Source organism: Nycticebus coucang, chromosome 21 (assembly GCF_027406575.1).
Source record: "Nycticebus coucang isolate mNycCou1 chromosome 21, mNycCou1.pri, whole genome shotgun sequence".
In the NCBI taxonomy this organism is placed as follows: Eukaryota; Metazoa; Chordata; class Mammalia; order Primates; family Lorisidae; genus Nycticebus; species Nycticebus coucang.
Window position 1 is genome coordinate 47955657 of NC_069800.1, and position 19033 is coordinate 47974689.

General features: G+C 39.3%; 1 protein-coding gene across 7 annotated transcripts in view; it reads right to left on the reverse strand.

The window, feature by feature from the left end:
* The window catches only part of ZHX3 (zinc fingers and homeoboxes 3), a 127426-nt gene that overhangs the window by 18521 nt on the left and 89872 nt on the right, over positions 1-19033 (reverse strand). Inside the window, exon 3 of one of the 7 annotated variants that reach the window (XM_053573847.1) lies at positions 3723-3874. The exons of the other annotated variants lie outside the window; for them this stretch is intronic. The gene's annotated coding sequence lies outside the window, so the exon portion shown is untranslated. The remainder of the gene's footprint in view (positions 1-3722; positions 3875-19033) is intronic. 7 annotated transcript variants of the gene reach the window in all.

Consider the following 19033-nt stretch of genomic DNA (forward strand, 5'->3'; position numbering starts at 1 on the left):
AGATTAAGTCTCTTAAGCTCTATTTATGTATTTCTCAGACACCCAAACATACTCTACTGCTTACTTCCCACCATCTAGGCCTGGACACAAGAAGTCCAGTCAGCCTGGATGTGAAGCCTGAGCAGGAGCCCGCTGATCACTAACAAAACAGTGCTCTCAAAAATGATGTGGGGATGTTCCAACACCATTTGAGAGACTTACGTGATTTTCTTCCCCCCCCCCATCTTTGCATTAAGTAACTCAAATTAAGAACTAGAAACAAACACGCTCTCTTTTGGATCTCCAAATTAATTCTGACCATGTCAAAGTGGGAACAAAAGATCCCAGTATAATTCTTGTTTAAATGTTTGGGCCAACAAGGGTTTTTCTTTTCATAGCCTTCCCACATATGAGAACAAGATGATGCTTCTGTCTCTCCCAAGCCAGGCCCAGGGAACAAGTTAGCTGGTGTGTGAACGGAAGGGGTGGGCTGGGTGGGGGTGGCAGGAACACTGGCTGCTGTAAGAGTCAGGCCTCTGCCTGCAGCCTTGCCCTGCCTGCTCCCTACATTGATTCCACAGAAAAGGGATCACCTCACAGCTACTGGCTGCATCCTAACTGTCACTCAGATGAAGCCACAGGTCAGAATGTCCGGGGAGCCACAGAACCAGTTTGTGGCCTGGCAAGCCACAATTCTGTTTTTAGATATAGTAATTCAAAGCATGGTACCATCCTGGGTGCACATACTACACGTGACCTTGTTTTATGTTTATTGTTCTTTCATTTGGGTTTGGGGGGGGGGATTTTCATTGTTTCTTAAGGAACTACTTAAATATTTCATCTCTTTGAAATTTATTTCAAAACCTGGAGAGGACTGATTTACTGACAAGTAATTATGATAATTATTTCAGGAGATGCCATAAAAACACCCACTTCTGTGATCCCTATTATTAAAATATCACCATAATCATCATTACCCTTCCTTTTAGCAAAATGCAATGCTGTAATGACTAAAATAATAATTCTAATACTAAATTCAAGCATTATTATTAGGGTTTGCATATGGTATAAAAACATGGCTATTATTTGAATAACGCTACTATGCTCAGACCCCCAAGTATCTGGGATTACAAATGTTAGCCACTGTGCCTGGCTAGGATGTATTTTTGCTGTCAAATTATTTTCTGAGGCTAAATACACATGGGCTTACCAGCTCAAAAAGTATCAATATGTCTAAGCTTCTTTATATGTAGCCAGTGTTTTAAATCAAGTGCTTTATAATCCCAAATTAGGGGAACTAAGGACACAGTTACATTTCCAGTGATCAAATCAGATTTTTTTTTTTTTTTTTTTTTTTTGTAGAGACAGAGTCTCACTGTACCGCCCTCAGGTAGAGTGCCGTGGCGTCACACGGCTCACAGCAACCTCTTAACTCTTGGGCTTACGCGATTCTCTTGCCTCAGCCTCCCGAGCAGCTGGGACTACAGGCGCCCGCCACAACGCCCGGCTATTTTTTTGGTTGCAGTTTGGCCGGGGCTGGGTTTGAACCCGCCACCCTCGGCATATGGGGCTGGCGCCCTACTCACTGAGCCACAGGCGCCGCCCATCAAATCAGATTTTAAGACAAGTTATGGAAGACATCAAATAGAATATCCAAAACCACAAAAGAAAAAAATATAAATTGGATTTATCCACAATTAAAAAGTTATGTTTCAAAGGTCACCATCAAGAAAGTAAAAAGGGCCAGGTATGGTGGCTCACACCTATAATCCTACCCACTTTTGGAGGCCAAAATGGGAGGATCACTTGAGGCCAGGAGTCTAACACCAGCCTTAGCAAGAGTGAGACCCCCATCTCTACAAAAAATAGAAAAACTAGTCAGGCATGGTGGTGGTGTGTGCCTATAGTCAAAGTCAGTTGGGAGGCTAAGACAGGAGGATCACTTGAACCCAGAAATTTGGATTTGCAATGAGCTATGGTGATGCCACTGTACTGTAGATGGGCAAAGGAGTGAGACTCTATCTTGGGGGTAGGAGGAGGGAATAAAAAGAAAAAGAAAAAATAAAGAAAGACAACCCATAGAATGAGAGAAAAGATTTTCAAATAATATATCTGGTAAAGTATATCCAGAATATATTTATAAGAACTCTTACAACTCAACCGTAAAAAGATAATTCAAAAATGGGTAAAGGATTTGAATAGGTATTTCTCAAAAGAAATTATACAAATATTGAATAAACACATCAAAGATGCTCAACATCATTGGTTGTTAGGAAAATGCAAATCAAAACCACAATGATACACTCCTTCACACCCACCAGTATGGATATAATTGTAAAGACAGTTAATATCCAGTGAAGTATGTGGAGGTATGTAGGGGAAGATGTGGAGAAATTGGAGCCCTCATATATTGCTGGTGGGAATGTAACACAGTGTAGCTACCTTTGGAAAACAATTTGGCGGTTCCTCAAAATGTTAAATACAGAGTTGCCATAAAATTCAGCAATTCCACTCCGAGGTCTATACACAAGAGAAATGAAAACACATCCATCCACACAAAAACTTGTATACAAGTTTCATAGTAGTATTATTCAAGTAATAGCCAAAAAGTGGAAACAACCCAAATGTCTATCATGGATAAGTAAAATGTGGATGTATCCAAATAGCATAATATTGTTCAGACATAAAAGGGAATGAAGGTTTGATATATGCTACAATATGGATGAACTTGAAAACATGCAACATGAAAGAAATCAGACACTAAATGCCACATAGGGTATTATTCCATTTCTATGAAGTGTCTAGAAGAAGAAAATCCACAGAACTATAAAGTAGATTAGTGGCTGCCAAAGAATGAAGGGAGGAGAAAACTGGGAGACATTGCTAAGGGGTCTGAGTTATCTTCTTGGGGTGAGGAAATGTTCTAAAATTAGGCCAGATGTGGTGGTTCACACCTGTAATCCTAACCCTCTGGGAGGCCTAGGCAGGTAGATTGCTTGAACTCAGGAGTTCAAGACCAGCCTGAGCAAGTCTATGAGCCTGTCTCTACTGAAAACAGAAAAATTGTACAGGTGTCATGGCGGGCACCTGTAGTCCCAGCTACTCAGGAGGCTGAGGTAAGAGGATTGCTTGAGCCCAGGGGTTTGAGGTTGCTGCAAACTAGGCGGACTCTACGGCACTCTAGCCCTGGCAACAGAGTAAGATTCTGTTTCAAAAATAAAAACTAAAAAATAAAATGGCCCAAAATTAGATGGTAAGGATGGTTGCACAACGCTCTGAACATACTAAAAACCACTGAAAGGACACTGAACCCAAGAAAGGTAGAGGGCACAAAATCACAGAACTCAGTTGCCTCAAACTCCTGGGATCAAGCAATCCCCCACGCCTCCGCCACCTGAGCTATGTTTTCCTATTTTTATTTTATTTTATTTATTTACTTTTTAAGATACAGTTTTTGAGGGGTTTTTTTTTGGTTTTTCTATTTTTAGTAGAGATGGGGTCTCACTACTGGTCAGGCTGGTCTTAAACTCCTGAGCTCAAGCAATCCACCTGCCTTGGCCTCCCAGAGTGTTAGGATTACAAGTGTGAGCCGCCGTACCTGGCCAATTGTTCATATTTTTATACTTCCATACAGGTGATGTCATTCTGTGACATTCTTGACTCACCGTGGTAGTTATTTACTTCCACCCTGAATAAGGTGAATGGTGGGTCTGCCAACAGAGAGAAGAGAACTGCAAACTCACCAGCTGGAAGCACATTACCCAAGGAAGAGAGCAGGAGCTCGCCGGAAGTGCAGGCAGCCAGCACAACTCAAGAGCAGGTAAGTGCAGGGGCCCAGAGACCACACCCCAGGCAGAAGGTCACAACTGCTGCTTGTGATGGGGACTGAGCTTCCCTGAGGAAAAGGTAAATATTTACTAAGGCTGAGAAGCAGACAACATGAAGATGCATTTAATTGTTGGAAATAGTCCCAATGTCATTCAGAATTAAGTCTCAAATTAGCCCCAAACTATTGTTGAATTAATGACCAAGGAGGGTGGCACTGCTAACTACTCTCCGGGTGGCTCAGCCATCGGTCACAGACCATTACAAAAGAACAGTAGTGGCAACAGTAGGAGCCACAGCCGACATTCCTGCGCTGTGGATAGTGCTTTTATACACATCCTCTCATTTCACTCACAACAAACCTAAGAAAAGGTACTCTGACCATCCCCGCTTTACAGACAAGAAAGACGAGGCTCATGCCTATAACCCTAGCCCTCTGCGAGGCCAAGTGGATGGATTGCTTGAGCTCACGAGTTCAAGACCAACCTGAGCAAAAGCGAGACCCTGTCTCTACTAAAAACAGAAAACTGTGACAAGAAGATCACTTGAGCCCAAGAGTTAGAGGTTGCTGTGAGCTATGACACCATGGCACTCCACCCAGAGCGACAGCTTGAGACTCTGTCTCAAAAAAAAAAAAGAGAGAGAAAGAAAGAAAGACGAGGCTCAAACAAGTGTGATGACTGCCTGCAGGGCACACAACTAGGAGGCAGCAGAGGCTGGGAAACCTCAGCAGCAGTCACAGCCAACAACAAAGATAAGCAAGTGGGACCTGATGCAATTAAGAAGCTTCTGCACAGCCAAGGATACAGTCAGTAGAATAAATAGACAAGCCATAGAACAGGAGAAACTATTTGCATGCTATACATCTGATAAAGGACTGATCACTAGAATCTACAAAGCAAATCAACAAGAAAAAAATCAAATGACCCAATTAAAAAGTAAGCAAAGGACAGGAACAGAAACTTTTCAAAGGAGGATAGTCTAATGCTCAACAAACATAAGAAAAAATGCTCAACATCTCTAATCAAAACCACAATGAGGTTATCACCTAACCGCAGTGAGACAGTTCTTATAAAACAGTCCCCAAACAATTAAGTTCTGGCATAGATGTGGAGAGAAAGGTACAGTTACACACTGTTGGTGGAACTTCAGCTAGTACACCCAACGGTAGCATGGAGATACCTTACAGGGCTAAAAGTAGACCTACCATTTATCCCAAAAGAAAAAAGGACATTTTATCACAAAGACATTTGCACTCAAATGTTTACAGCAGCACAATTCACAATTGCAAGGATGTGGAAATGACCCAAATTCCTGTCAATACATAAGTGGATTAATAAAATATGGTATTTGCATACCATGGAATGCTACTCAGCGGTTAAAGAGAAATGATGATTCAATATCTTTTATAACAACCTGGAAGAACCCAGAGGCCATTCTTCTAAGTGAAGTATCACAAGAATGGAAAACAAATATTGCATGTACTCAATAGAAAATCAGAACTACTCGATCAACACTTACTGTGCACAAAGGGAAGTAAAACCAACAGAAGCAGTTGGGGGGAGGGGGAGGGAGAGCTGGGGTAATGCACACCTAACAAGTATAACACACACATTCTGGGTGAAGGGCACACATAATTTTGACCTGAAGTGTACAAAACAAACCATATAACCAAACTCTGTATATCCCTATAATATTCTGAAATAAAATAATAAGAAAGAATTTTTTAAAATCTTCTACCAAAAAAATTGTGTATATGTATAACATACACAATAGAAATACATATTATCACTCAAACAAGGAAAAAAAAAAAAAAAGAACCCAGGCTGTCTGGCTCCAGAGCCTGTGATATCAACCATCCCACTCCCCACCAAGCTCTCTAATAGCCACAATGTTGGAATAAGGGTCACATGGCCTCCTAGAGAAATATTTTTTCCACCAGCATTTATTAGGAAAAATTTCAAACATACAATAAAGTTGAAAGAGTTTCACAGTGAACACGAATGTTCTCACCACTAGGATGCCTCCTAACGTGGCTAATTTGGGCAGCATTATCCATTTAAGTAAGCTCGGGTTTATCTGTCATACATTCTATTAAAAGTGTCTATTAATAGTGTCTATTAATAGTGTCTATTAAAAGTGTTGCTTAAACGGAAAAACTCCAGTTATCTAGAAAATTATTCATCCAGAAGACAACTCATGAAGCATGCCTGACAAATGAGGCATTCCCATGTGGACATGAGCTACGTCCTAACCAAAGCCCAGGCAAAGTGAGCTGACACGAATGCAAGGCTGTGCTGGCAAAAGAGATTTAGAAATGACAAGCACATGTTCAGTTCATCATTCTTTGTGCAATTTTCTATCCACCCTTTCTTGAAACCTTCTGCCTTGTAAAATGGACATTTTAAATGACAAAGTAAGAAGAAAAGTACATTACTTTTTTTACTCCAAAGATCTGTCTTCAGGAATGAGTAATTATTCAATTCACTAAATCATTAATAGCAGAGCTGCAGCTAATAGTCACTATGCTTGAGCACTGTAATATGCATGTGAGTCTTTCAGATCAAAATCTTACAAGTGTTTAAATTATAGATTAGGTTAGGAACTAGGATCATGCCTATAATCCTAGCACTCTGGGAGATGGAGGCAGGAGGATCCCTAGAAATTGGTTCCTTAATATATAGAAAAACCTCAAAATCCCTTAGGAAAATAGACAATTGGTTCTTCTTCATCAGAGAAGAAGCATTGGTTTATGACAAAATTATAAGGATGTCTCAATATTAAGGCACTGTAAAATATAATTACTTTCATTAATAAAGTAGAAGATAAAAACCAAAACAGCACCTGATTGCAAGAGGGACTTTACCTAACAAATGCAATCAGTGTAACCTGGCTTATTGTACCCTCAATGAATCCCCAACAATAAAAAAAAAAGAAAACCAAAACAGCATTTAGTAAGATTAAACTCATTCTTTTTTTATGGTAAAAAAACACATAAAATTTACCATCTTACTCATAGTTAAGTGTACAGTAAAATAGTGTTCACTATATGCACATCGTTGTACAACACATCTCTAGCACCAACTCGTAGGAATGAACATGGAACAATGCCCTGTTTCCCCCTCTCTTTAGGCCTGCCAACCATCATTTGACTTCCCTTCCTTCTTTCCACCATGTCTTCCTTTTCTTTCTTTCATTCATTCATTCATTTTACAGATAGCATTCTTGCTCTTTCACTCAGGCTGGCGTGCACTGGTGTGATCATAGCTCACTACAATCTTAAACTTGTGAACTCCCATTTGACTGCTTTAGATACCTCATAAAGTAGAATCATACAGTATTTATCTTTTTGTTACTGACTAGTTTATTTCACCTAGATAATACCCTTAAGGTTCAACTATGTTAAATCCTATGACAGGACCGCCTCCTTTTCTGAGGCTAAGTAATATTCTATCATATGTATACATCACACTTTCTTTATCCAACATCTGTTTGTGAATGTCTGGGGTGCTTCTACCTCTTGGCTATTTTGAATAATGTTGCAATAAAAACAGGTGTGCAAACAATCTCTTCCAGGTGTTGTTTTTCAGTTTTTAAAAAGATACATGCAATCTTTAAAAAGATTTCATACAAAATGATCAGTGACATGAAAAGATTCTAAGCCTCACCCATAAAGAAATACAGATTAAAATAATAGAGATCAATGTTTAATGTCTCAAAACTGTAAAGATTAAAAATAGCAAGAATATCCCGTGACATGCCATATTTTGCTAATGGACACAAAAATGTAGATAGAATGAACAAGATCAAATGTTTGCTAGCATAAGGTGACTACAGTCAATAATAAGTTATTGTATACTTTACAGTGGAATTGGGATGTTCCTAACACAAAGAAATGATAAATGCTTGAAGTGATGTATATCCCAACTACCTTGATTTGATTACTATACATTGTATGCCTGTATGAAAAAATCACATGTACCCCATAAATATATACTATTATTCATACGGTAATAAAAAATAAAAAAGTTAAAAACAAAAAAGATTCAGAATTTGAGAAATTCTCAAATGCACAAAAATATGGGCAGGGATGAGTCGTTGTTTCTAATAGTTTAAAAACTGCCAGACTCAGTGGCTCACGCCTGTAACCCCAGTACTTTGGGAGGCAGAGGTGGGAGGATCCCTTGAGTTCAGGAGTTCAGGGTTGCAGTGAGCTATTATTGTGCCTCTCCTTTCCAGCCTGGGTGCCAGAGCAGGACCCTGTCTCTGATTAAAAAAAAAAAAACAGAACTAGAGAAATGCAAATATCTATTAACAGAGAATGGTTAAGTAAATTATGATGTATCCATAAATTAGAATGCTGCAGTGGTTTAAAAGACTGAGATAAACTCTAGATGCTGACATGGAAAGATTGAAATTATGGGAAGAAAACTGAGGGCAAAATAGGATGTAAAAATACAACTCCATTTTTGGTTTTTCAAAGAATTTGTTACAGTAAGTTAATCCTAGAAAACATATCTGAAATCACGTCTATTCCATTGTTAACAATGGTTACCATTAGAGTTGGGTGGTTTTAGTGTGATATGAACAGAATGTGTGTATGGAATGAGGGGTCCTGAGACTCCCCACAAATATTAAGGCTTTTTCAAAATGAAACCCCTAATTGGCATCAGTACCTTATCATTTATTTGGCAACCTTGCCTTGCTGAAGTTGGACTTGAATAAACAAAAATTGCCGTGGATTCACCTATACTAGGGAAGTGGAGGGAACCTGATCACTCATTGTCTTCAAATATCAATTTCAAAACAATAAATGAATTTGGCCACTTTGTCAGATAAGGCCCTTGACATTATGAAATTTATAAAAGCACAGTTTGATAGAAGCTTACTCTCCAGAAAATGTGGAGTTTTCACATATAACAAGGGTACAAATCAATCTGTCAAGTATAGAATATAGATGTTTTGGCACAATAATCAAGTAAATGAGATGAAAGCTATGTTGATTGGTTTGATCTAACCACATCAGATTGTATAAAAAGCTTTGTGATCATGTACATGTATTTTTACTCTTCATCAGACTATGCGGATTCTTAGAAGCGAAATGGCTAGATCAAAGGATATGCCTTCTGAAATATTGATAGCTATTGCTAAACTAATCTTCATAAAAATTTTACCAATATACACTCTCACCAATGATGCATGAACGCTGCATGACTGGCCTTTCTGATTTTTGCCAATCGGCAAGGCCGGGAAAAAAATCTTATTTTTTATTTAATTTTAATTTCTCTAATTAGTAATCAGGCTGAGCATCTTTTCTAGTTGATAACTTTGTATTTTGTTCATTTTCTTAAAAATATTTTTAAGAATAAAATAAAAATATTTTAAAAATATTTTTAAAAATATTTTTGTCTTGGGCGGTGCCTGTGGCTCAGAGGAGTAGGGCGCCAGCCCCATATATCAGAGGTGGTGGGTTCAAACCCCCGGCCAAAAACTGCAAAAATATATATATATATATATATATTTTTTGTCTTATTTTTACACAAACTCTTATACATTATAAATATCAATTACTTATGTTTTATATATTTTCTTCCAATGTGTCACCTGCATCTAAACCTTATTATAGTTTCCTTTACTATTCACAAATTCATAATATTTATGTATTCAAATCAATTAACCTTTTCTTCTTAGGTTTCTAGGTTTTAAGTCTTGTATGGAAAGAGCCTTCTCATCACAATTTTTAAAAAACTTACCTTGTATTTTTTCTTATGTGTTTGTAATTTTGCTTGTTACATTTGTCTCAAATTCATTTTAAAAGCATCGTTCTTTATAATGTCAGCTGTCCTAACAGTTATTTGTCTCTCCCAACTGATTTAAAATAGTACCACTTTTATATTCTGAAAATCTCTTATATAAAAAATGTATTTAGATGATCCGTTCATCTATTTATCAATTCTCATGCTGACAATAGGCTATTTTAATTATTTAAATATGTTAAAAATATGTTTCGGGCAGCGCCTGTGGCTCACTGAGTAGGGCGCAGGTCCCATGTATTGAGGGTGGCGGGTTCAAACCCGGCCCTGGCTAAACTGCAACAAAAAAATAGCCAGGCGTTGTGGCGGATGCCTGTAGTCCCAGCTACTCAGGAGGCTGAGCAAGAGAATCACCTAAGTCCAAGAGCTAAAGGTTGCTGTGAGCTGTGACGCCATAGTACTCTACCAAGGGTGACAAAGTGAGATTCTGTCTCTTAAAAATAAAATAAAATAAAATATATATATATATGTATATATATGTTTCCATGTCTGATAAAACAAGTTCTTCTTTATTGTTCTGTTTCAAAATTATTTTGTTCTTTTTTGCTTTTACAGAGGAATTTCAGATTCAGCTTGTCAAATTCTGTAAAAAATCCTGATGGCACTTCCCTCTAACTTTTTAATAAAAAATCTCAAAAACATAGAATAATTAAAAGAATTTTAAGGTGAATATCCAATATACTCGCCACCTAGATCTCACCATTAACATTTTAGAGTTCTAACTTTATCCTACGGCATTTTTATTGTGATTATAATTCCATGGAATTTAGAGATTAATCTGGAGAGTACTGACATCTATGCAATTCTGAATCTTTTCCTTCAGGAAGGTGCTGTGGCTCTCCATTTATTTAGGTCTTTTCTTTTGTTCCTGTTAAAGTTTTGCAGGTATTGTCATAGGTTCTATACAAGTCTTCTAAGGTTTATTCTGAGGACTCTTTGATCTTTGGTTATTGATTGTGACTGGGCTCCCACCCCCCACGTCCTGCCCACCCGCCGCCATTTCCTTCTCTAACTAGTTATTTTGGGGATATGAGAAAGTTAATGCTTTAAGTGTGCTACTAGTATACCTAATCATCTTACTCAAAAGAAACCACCTCAGAATAGGCATTGGTATTTTAGCTCATCTATTATTAGTTACAATAATTTTTCAGGAGATTTTCTTACTAAACCATTTCCTCATCTGCAAACAACAGTATGAATTCATGAATTTGTTTCATGAATTTTTACCATATATTCCTTATAGGTCTTATATTTTATTCCCTAGAACCCTCACTCCAAAATTGAATAGTGATAGTAGGAATCCTTATCTTGTTCCTGAATCAAATGTTTCACTATTAATATAATGTTTACTGTAGTTTCAAGCAGGAAATGTTTATCTAAGGACATTTCCTTCTTTTTTCCTTAATTTCCTTCATTTGCTAAATGATTTCAAGAACAAGGTTAAACTTGAGCAACACTCTGGACCAATTGGACCTAACAGACATATACAGAACATTGTACCTAACGAGCAGAAATATACATTATTCTAAGCATACACAAAACATTCTCCACAATAGATTACATGGTAGGCCACAAAATAAGTCTTCATAAATTTAAGAAGATTAAAATCACACCAAATGTCTTTTTGGATCACAACAGAATAAAACTAGAAATTGATAGTTAAAGGTAAACTGGAAAATTCACAAATACATGAAAATTAACACACTACTGAATAACCAGGGGGCCAAAAAAGAAATCATAAAGGGCATTAGAAAATATATTGAGACAAGGAAAAACAAAACACAATATATCCAAATTTATAGGATGCAACAAAAGCAGTACTATGAAGGAAATTCATAGTTGTAAATGCCTGCATTACAAAAGGAGAAAAGTCTGGGTGTGGTGGTTCATACCCATAATCTTAGCACTTTGGGAGGATGATGTGGAGGATCACTTGAGGTCAGGAGTTCCAAACCAACCTGAGCAAGAGTGACACTCTGTCTCAATAAAAATTAGAAAAGTTAGCCTACAAAAACTTAAAAAAAATCAAAAGGGTATGATGGCAGTCCCAGCTATTTGGGACGCTGAGGCAGGAAGATCATTGGAGCCCAAGAGCTTAAGGTTGTAGTGAACTATGATGATATCACCATAGCCACTGACTCTAGCTGGGACAACAGAGGGAGACTCTGTCTCAAAAAAAAAAGCCAATAAGAAACCTAACAAGGGGGCAGCGCCTGTGGCTCAGGGGGTAGGGTGCCGGCCCCATATACCAAGGGTGGTGGGTTCAAACCCAGCCCCAACCAAACTGCAACAAAACTAGCCAGGCATTGTGGCAGGCGCCTGTAGTCTCAGCTCCTCGGGAGGCTGAGGCAAGAGAATCACCTAAGCCCGGTAGTTGGAGGTTGTTGTGAACTGTGACGCCAGGGTACTCTACTAAGGGCAATAAAATGAGACTCTGTCTCTAAAAAAAAAGAAACCTAACAAGGATATAAAATTTTACTCAGGATGTTAGAGTAATTACTAAGGTCTACATAAATACAAATTTATTTTGCAAATGTGAGTCAAACCTTATTTGGATCTTGATTCTAATAAGCCAACAATAAAAAGCTTTTTATTAGACAATCAGAAAAACATGAATAGGCATAGGTATTTTAGCTTATCTATTACCTATTGAAAACAAAACAACTCAAAGCTAGAAGTTTAAGGAATAATAATATGTATCTCATGATTCTGAGCTGGGCTCAGCTGGGAGACTGCTCTGCCCTATTTGGTATCTACTGGACCTGGGATGTCTGAGGTGGTTTCTTTACTCTCATGTCTGGTACCTTGGCTGGGATGATTATAACAGGTTGGGGATGGTTAGAACGGGGGCGGGGGGGTCTATCCAGGACTCCCTCTTAACATGACAACGTGGGTTTCCTCACAACATGGTGGTCGCAGAGTAATCAGACTTCTTACACAGTAAATGACTCCCAAGAGAGAAAGCAAAAGCTGCCATCATCTTAAAGGCTGCCCTGGGAATTGGCAGTGTCACTTTTGACACATTCTACTGGTCAAAACAAGATGTAAGGCCAGTCCAGGTTTAAGGGGAGGGGAAACAGACTCCACCTCTTCATGGGAGGAATTATATGTCCATGCAGGGAGGAAAGGAATTGATGGCAGCCATTTCTTAGAGGCCATTGACCACAACTGGGTATGAAATGATATTAAGGAACTGCAGTTAATGTTGCTATGTATGATAATGATATTTGGGTTATGTTACAAAAGTCCTAATCAGTTAGCTATACACAGGGAAGTATGTATTTTGGTTAAATAAATGGGATTTGCCAGGAAAAAAGAAAAAAAAAACACTCCAGAAAAAAAAAAAAATGGGTGGTGAGTAGAAACAGATGAAATAAATTTGATCATAAACTGGCAGCTATTCAAGTTGGGTGGGATATATATGGCTTATTCTAATTTTGTATATATTTGACATTTTCAAAAATAAAAATAATTTAAAACTCAGACCTATATATAATAAAACAAAGCTTGGATCATAAAGTAAGGTTAAATTTACATTTTCAAAAGTTTAATTTTGAATGTTTTTCTCTTTTTCCTTCCCTTAAAAACACTGACCTTGGCAATGACAACCAGACCACCCACCTTACCACTGACCAAGACAACCCTAAATAAATTAGCTGGCTTTTAGGGAAGTTTCCATGACCAACCAGAAAACTGAATTCACTTCAATTCCTTCACTCAAAGTGCACCAAGGCAAAGTACTTTCATATCTTCCCATCCATCCCCATAGCCACTGGACTTGGGGATCACAGCTGTTCCCCCACTGTAGGTTTGAGGAGCTGTCAATCAAGAAAGGGAAGCAGCTATGGTCAGCCACACAGCAGATTCTGGACAGAGCCAGATGTTCAGGTCCTACATCCTAGGCCTTCTTTTAGGCTATCTTTATTACATAATAAATCTACTACCTGTATTTATTTTTATATTTCCTTCTTACAGGGGCTCAAAGATTTTACAGGCTGAATTATTTCAGTTTTGTTTTTTTTTTTATTAAAAAGGCTTAACAGGACTATTATGATTTTTATTATTTGTAACATTTTTACACTGTACTCTTACGTATGAATAGAGAACTCTGTTCTGGTGGGGATGGTGCTTAGACAAAGGTTAGTCAGTAGGAATCTAACAAAAAAGAACACAGAGAAAACCATCCCTCCTCAGGAATGTGCATGGGCAGGAACTTGGCAGTCGAGCACATCTGCTGGTTAAAATAATCAGATTTCTGCCGAAAACAAAAAAATCAAGTCCAACCCCAAATCCTCATGTGTCAAAGCAATGACAAGCCCAGAGCTGGCCTTCTTTTGCCTTCTGGATACTTAAGGGTCACGCTACTTTCTCCATTCGGTAATCTCCACGAGCTAAGGGCTCAGGGCCTATCTCTACACTTGTTTTTCCCCTCCAACAATTCTTGCTTCTGTCTAGTTGCCAACAGAAATAGCTTGCTCTGTCACAAGTTATCACCTCTGATGAACACTGCTTTATTCATTCTCAAGCTCCAAAAAGTGATTGTGATATAAATACAGAGGGATCAGAATTAAAAACACTTTAGAGACCATATATTTCCACCTTGGCATGAATTTTACCCTGAAAGTATCACTACCAGGGGGTTAGGAGAGCCCACACTTAAACATCCACAGCCATAGGGAGCTCAGCACCTGCTGATGCTGGAAATACACTTGAAATAGTTCCTCGTAGTAAGCACCCCAAAATATTACCTCCCTAGAGGTTTTATTTGCTAAATCTATTTCTCCACAGTGCTGGGCACTGGATATATCAAGGTTTTTCAAAAGATGGCATCCTTGTAATTCAAGAAACTGTGAGTCTGTTGTGGTTATGAAGTTATTCACCAGTATTCTGGGGCTGGCTCCCTTTCTGAACACATTGATTTCTCTGCTAACCTGAAGTTAGGAGAAACCAATGAAAAATGAACTAATGTGTCACTTCAAGAGGAATGTTTAGGAAGAAAGTATGTGCTTTGCCTCACTATTCACTCTCCCTCTGGCCTGGCAGCTGTTATGTTATAGATGGTGAAGTGAGAACAATAAGCTGACATGGCAGGTGTACATAGTGTGAACAAGGAATGACCTTTGTTGCTTTAAGCCACTGAGGTGTTTGAGAGTTTTGTTCCTGCAGCTCAAGCTAACTGATACACAGTGTAAAGGAAGCCAGACAAACCAAATAATCAGCACAATGATCACCCCAAATCAAACAATGAGGTCAGTGTTTTGGGAGAAGAAACACAAGGTTTGTGGGTATCTAGGAAAAGACTTCCCACCCACCTATGTGTTCTGGGGGCTTGATAAGGCCTCACAGGGAGTCCTGCACCAGCTGGTGCCTCTGTCTCAAGTGTGCTCTCCACATGTCCAGGTGGCTCCCTTCTGTGCCTCTGAGCCTCTGCTCCAGTGTCATATTCCCAGGAGAGCCTCTCCTGGCCACCAGACCTCAGCCTGCAGTCTCACCCTCTCCCCTACTCACCACCCTCCTTCTGCCTTTCCCTGATTTATTCTCCTCCATTGCCCTCATTACACGCCAAGACCTGACTTCATTTAAATATTTATTTATTGTCTCTTTCCTTCTAAACCTGAATGTAGATTCCAGGAAGGCAGAGATTTTTATCCTTTTGGTCTCCCCCACATTCTAGCACAAAAATAGTGCTCTTTGAATTAGAGTTTGAAGGATGAGTAGATACTGCCAAATACATGAGCTGGGGGAAAGGGCTGGACAATGGGAATATTCTCTGCAAAGCCATAGCATAGAAGGAAAAGAAAATATGGCATGTCTGGAGAGCTACAAGTAATTCAGTTTTGCTGGTATATAAAGTCAGAATGTGGTGGATTTATTAGGAAGCTAATAAAGCTGAAGCTTCAGGGGCCTGCACTTGCATAGGCACATTCCCAAGCCTGTATCTAACTTATTATCTTTATTATCTAACTTATTATCTTTAAAACTTGTGGGAAAACATCAAGTTCCACAAAAGCTGGATTTGCTCTGATGGAGTGGAGAGAAATAAGAAGTTTCTAGGTCTACAGAGAAGATATCCGATTTTCTACATGATGCCTTTTCAACATTTGAAAGGGAATCACGTTCCTTAAGGGTCTTCTTTTCCCTCACACCAGTCATACTCAGATGCTCCCACCATGCCCACTGCTCTTCTCTAAACATGCTCTCATTCATCTGCAGTCCTCTCAAGAGCACACCTAAGTCTAAACCTAATTCTCCAGATGTAGTCTGAGTATATTTATCACCTTCCTTAAGGAATTTCTTGGGTCGTATTTAATCCTTCATAAAAGTTCCCATAAATATATACATGTACAACTACTACATACTCATAATAATTTAAAAAATATTTAAAGTTGTTACCCTAATGATGTTAGATTTATACGGTTAAGATTCCCCAGAAAGTATGGATCACTGCTTTTGTATTTAACCCATATCACCAGTACACCAGCACCAGTACAAAAATACAACACCTGTTTGTTTCAAATTAGGTTTGACAGAATTTTAAGGAATAGGTTTGTAGAGAAAAGATAGTTCATCCAACAAATGTTTATTAAGTGCCTACTTAGTGCTAGGCACTGTTCTACGTGCTAGAATATGAGGAAGACAAATGGAAATCTCTGCCTTCCTGGAATTTACATTCTGATTTCATGGAAGAGAGACAATAAATAAATAAATAAGTAAATGAAGTCATGTGTTAGAGAGTAACGAGAGCAATGGAGAAAGGCGCAGCAGGGAAGGGTGGAAGGAGTGTGTTGGGTGGGCAGAAGGTGAGACTGTGCTCTGACACCCATGTCAGGAGAGGCCCTGGGGAATGTGACGCTGCAGCAGAGGCTCTGAGGTGCAGCAGTGAGCCATCTGGACATGAGGGGAGCACACTCTAGACAGAGGCACCAGCTGGTATGGGGACCTGGAGGTGAGAATGTGCCTGGCATGTTCAACCTCCCTCCCCGTTGGCAGGGAGGCCACTACAGCTGGGTGGCAGCAGTGTGAGAGAGAGCGCTTTGTGAGACACGGTCAAAAGAGGCTGGGAGGTCTGTGCAGGGTCACGGTTATGATTTGGGCTTCACTAAGACAAGCAGGGCCAAGGGAAGGCTGTGAGCCTCTAGAGGGCTGACGTGACCCGACTCATGTCCCCCAGCGTGGCTCTGCTGACTGTGCTGAGAACAAACTTTAGAAAAAAATTGTGGAGAAGGAAACCTGTCAGGAGGTCATAGCTGGAGATGACAGAAGCTTGGATCTGGATGATAGAGATGGAAGTAAATAAGAAGAGGCTGGATCCATTTTGAAAGTGGAATCCACAAGATTTCTTAAAGGAATGCATGGAGGATGTGAATGTTGTAGCTACAGGAATTATCAACGACTCCAAGATTTAAGACCTAAGCAAATGGAAGGATGGTGTTACTATCAACCAAGACAGGTTTGAATCTGATAAGCTTTGTGCAAAAAGCAAAAGCAAATCTTTGCTGCTCAAACTAGAAGGTCCCTTTCTAAGGGAAAAACTGGATTGAATGGATTTGATCACCAGTATTTCAGAGAATTAGTGGGTCAGACTGCTAATGAGCAGAGAGGCTATGCAATGCCAGTGTTGCCAATGAAAAGACTCCGGTCTTTGCCAAAACCCGCTCAAACTCACAGAGAAACTACAAAAAGCAGGGTTTGGGGGGATGGAGGAGGCCAGGAGCAAATTGAGGATATTATAAGAGCTAAGTAGTCAGAACAGGCACCCTTGCAGACAGCAATTTTCAAAGTTAAATGTGTTACTTTAAAACGTACTTGCATCTTAAGTTTTGTTCTAAGTAGAAAAGTAAATTACTTTATTAAAAATTAAAAAAAAGCAATATAAGTGTTTTGTCCTAGATGTGATTTTACTTCTGAAATTACATTTGTTTTGTTTTAATTGAATTTTTCCAGTGTGGGCCAGATCGTTTACAAGTTAAATAGCTTGCAGACTGGTGAGCTCACTTCAACCTCTCAAGAACATTCATTTGAAAAAAGAAATCTCTGGCTGGCCCCTGTGGATACAATGTTCTTCTTCCCTTTTCCAGGCTTAATTTGTATTGATGACTTTCTTCAATGGTCTCACTACAAGGTCCAGCAAGATCCTACACTCACGAAAAGACGCTGGCTTTCTCTCATGCAGGAGAAATACAAATTAACTACTCTGATTCTTTTTCTTTCACTAACTTTGAAAAATCTTAAAACATTTAATAAAAAGCGGAGTTGGCAAAGGTTCACACATTGCTTGCAGGAGTGAAAACTGATAAAAACCTCTATTGCAAAGGTTTAACAATATCTAACTGTAAAAAAAAAATTACAAATGCTCATTCTCTTTGATTCAGCAATTCTGCCTCTAGGACAGAGTCCACAGATACACTTATGTGTGAAGAAATACATGTATAAAATACCCACTGTCAACACTGGGATAGTAAAGGGCTCCCAGCAATCTAATCACCACCAACAGGAGACAACCAAATCAATTAAGGCACATTCACACAATGGAATAATTCCTATGAATAAGAAAGAGCTGAACACTTGTTTTTTTTTCCTGAGACAGAGCCTTGCTTTGTCGCCTTCAGTAGAGTGCTGTGGCATCACAGCTCACAGCAACCTCACACTCTTGGGCTTAAGTGATCCTCTTGCCTCAGCCTCCCAAGTAGCTGGAACTACAGGTGCCCACCACAACACCCAGCTATTTTTAGAGATATGGTCTTGCTCAGGCTGGTCTCAAACTCCTGAGCTCGCAATCCACCTGCCTCAGCCTCCCAGAATGCTAGGATTACATAATGATTCTCTTATCAAAGCACATTCCATTTGCCTTCAGCTTAAAGCCATAGTTCTAAAATAACTGAAAAACATCCAATATGGAGTAATGGGACAATCCAACCTCTTCACCAATTAAAAAATCCTACAGCAACTTTTTATCCAGTCTCCACTGAGTATCTCCAAAGACAGAAAGCCCATGATTACCTAGGACACCTTATTCTGAAGTTCCTTCCTTTTTTTTTTTTTTTTTGTGGTTTTTGGCCGAGGCTGGGTTTGAACCCACCACCTCCAGCATATGGGACTGGCGCCCTATCCCTTTGAGCCACAGGTGCCGCCCTTGAAGTTCCTTTCTTTAAAAAAAAAAAAAAAATTTTTTTTTTTAGAGACAGACTTTCACTTTGTCACCCTCGGTAGAGTGCTGTGACATCACAGCTCACAGCAACCTCCAGCTCTGGGGCTTAGGCGATTCTCTTGTGTCAGCCTCCCGAGTAGCTAGGACTACAGGCGCTGCCACAACACCCGGCTATTTTTTGCTGCAGTTTGGCCAGGGCTGAGTTTGAACCCTCAGTATATGGGGCTGGCGCCCTACTCACTGAACCACAGGTGCTGCCCTGAGGTTC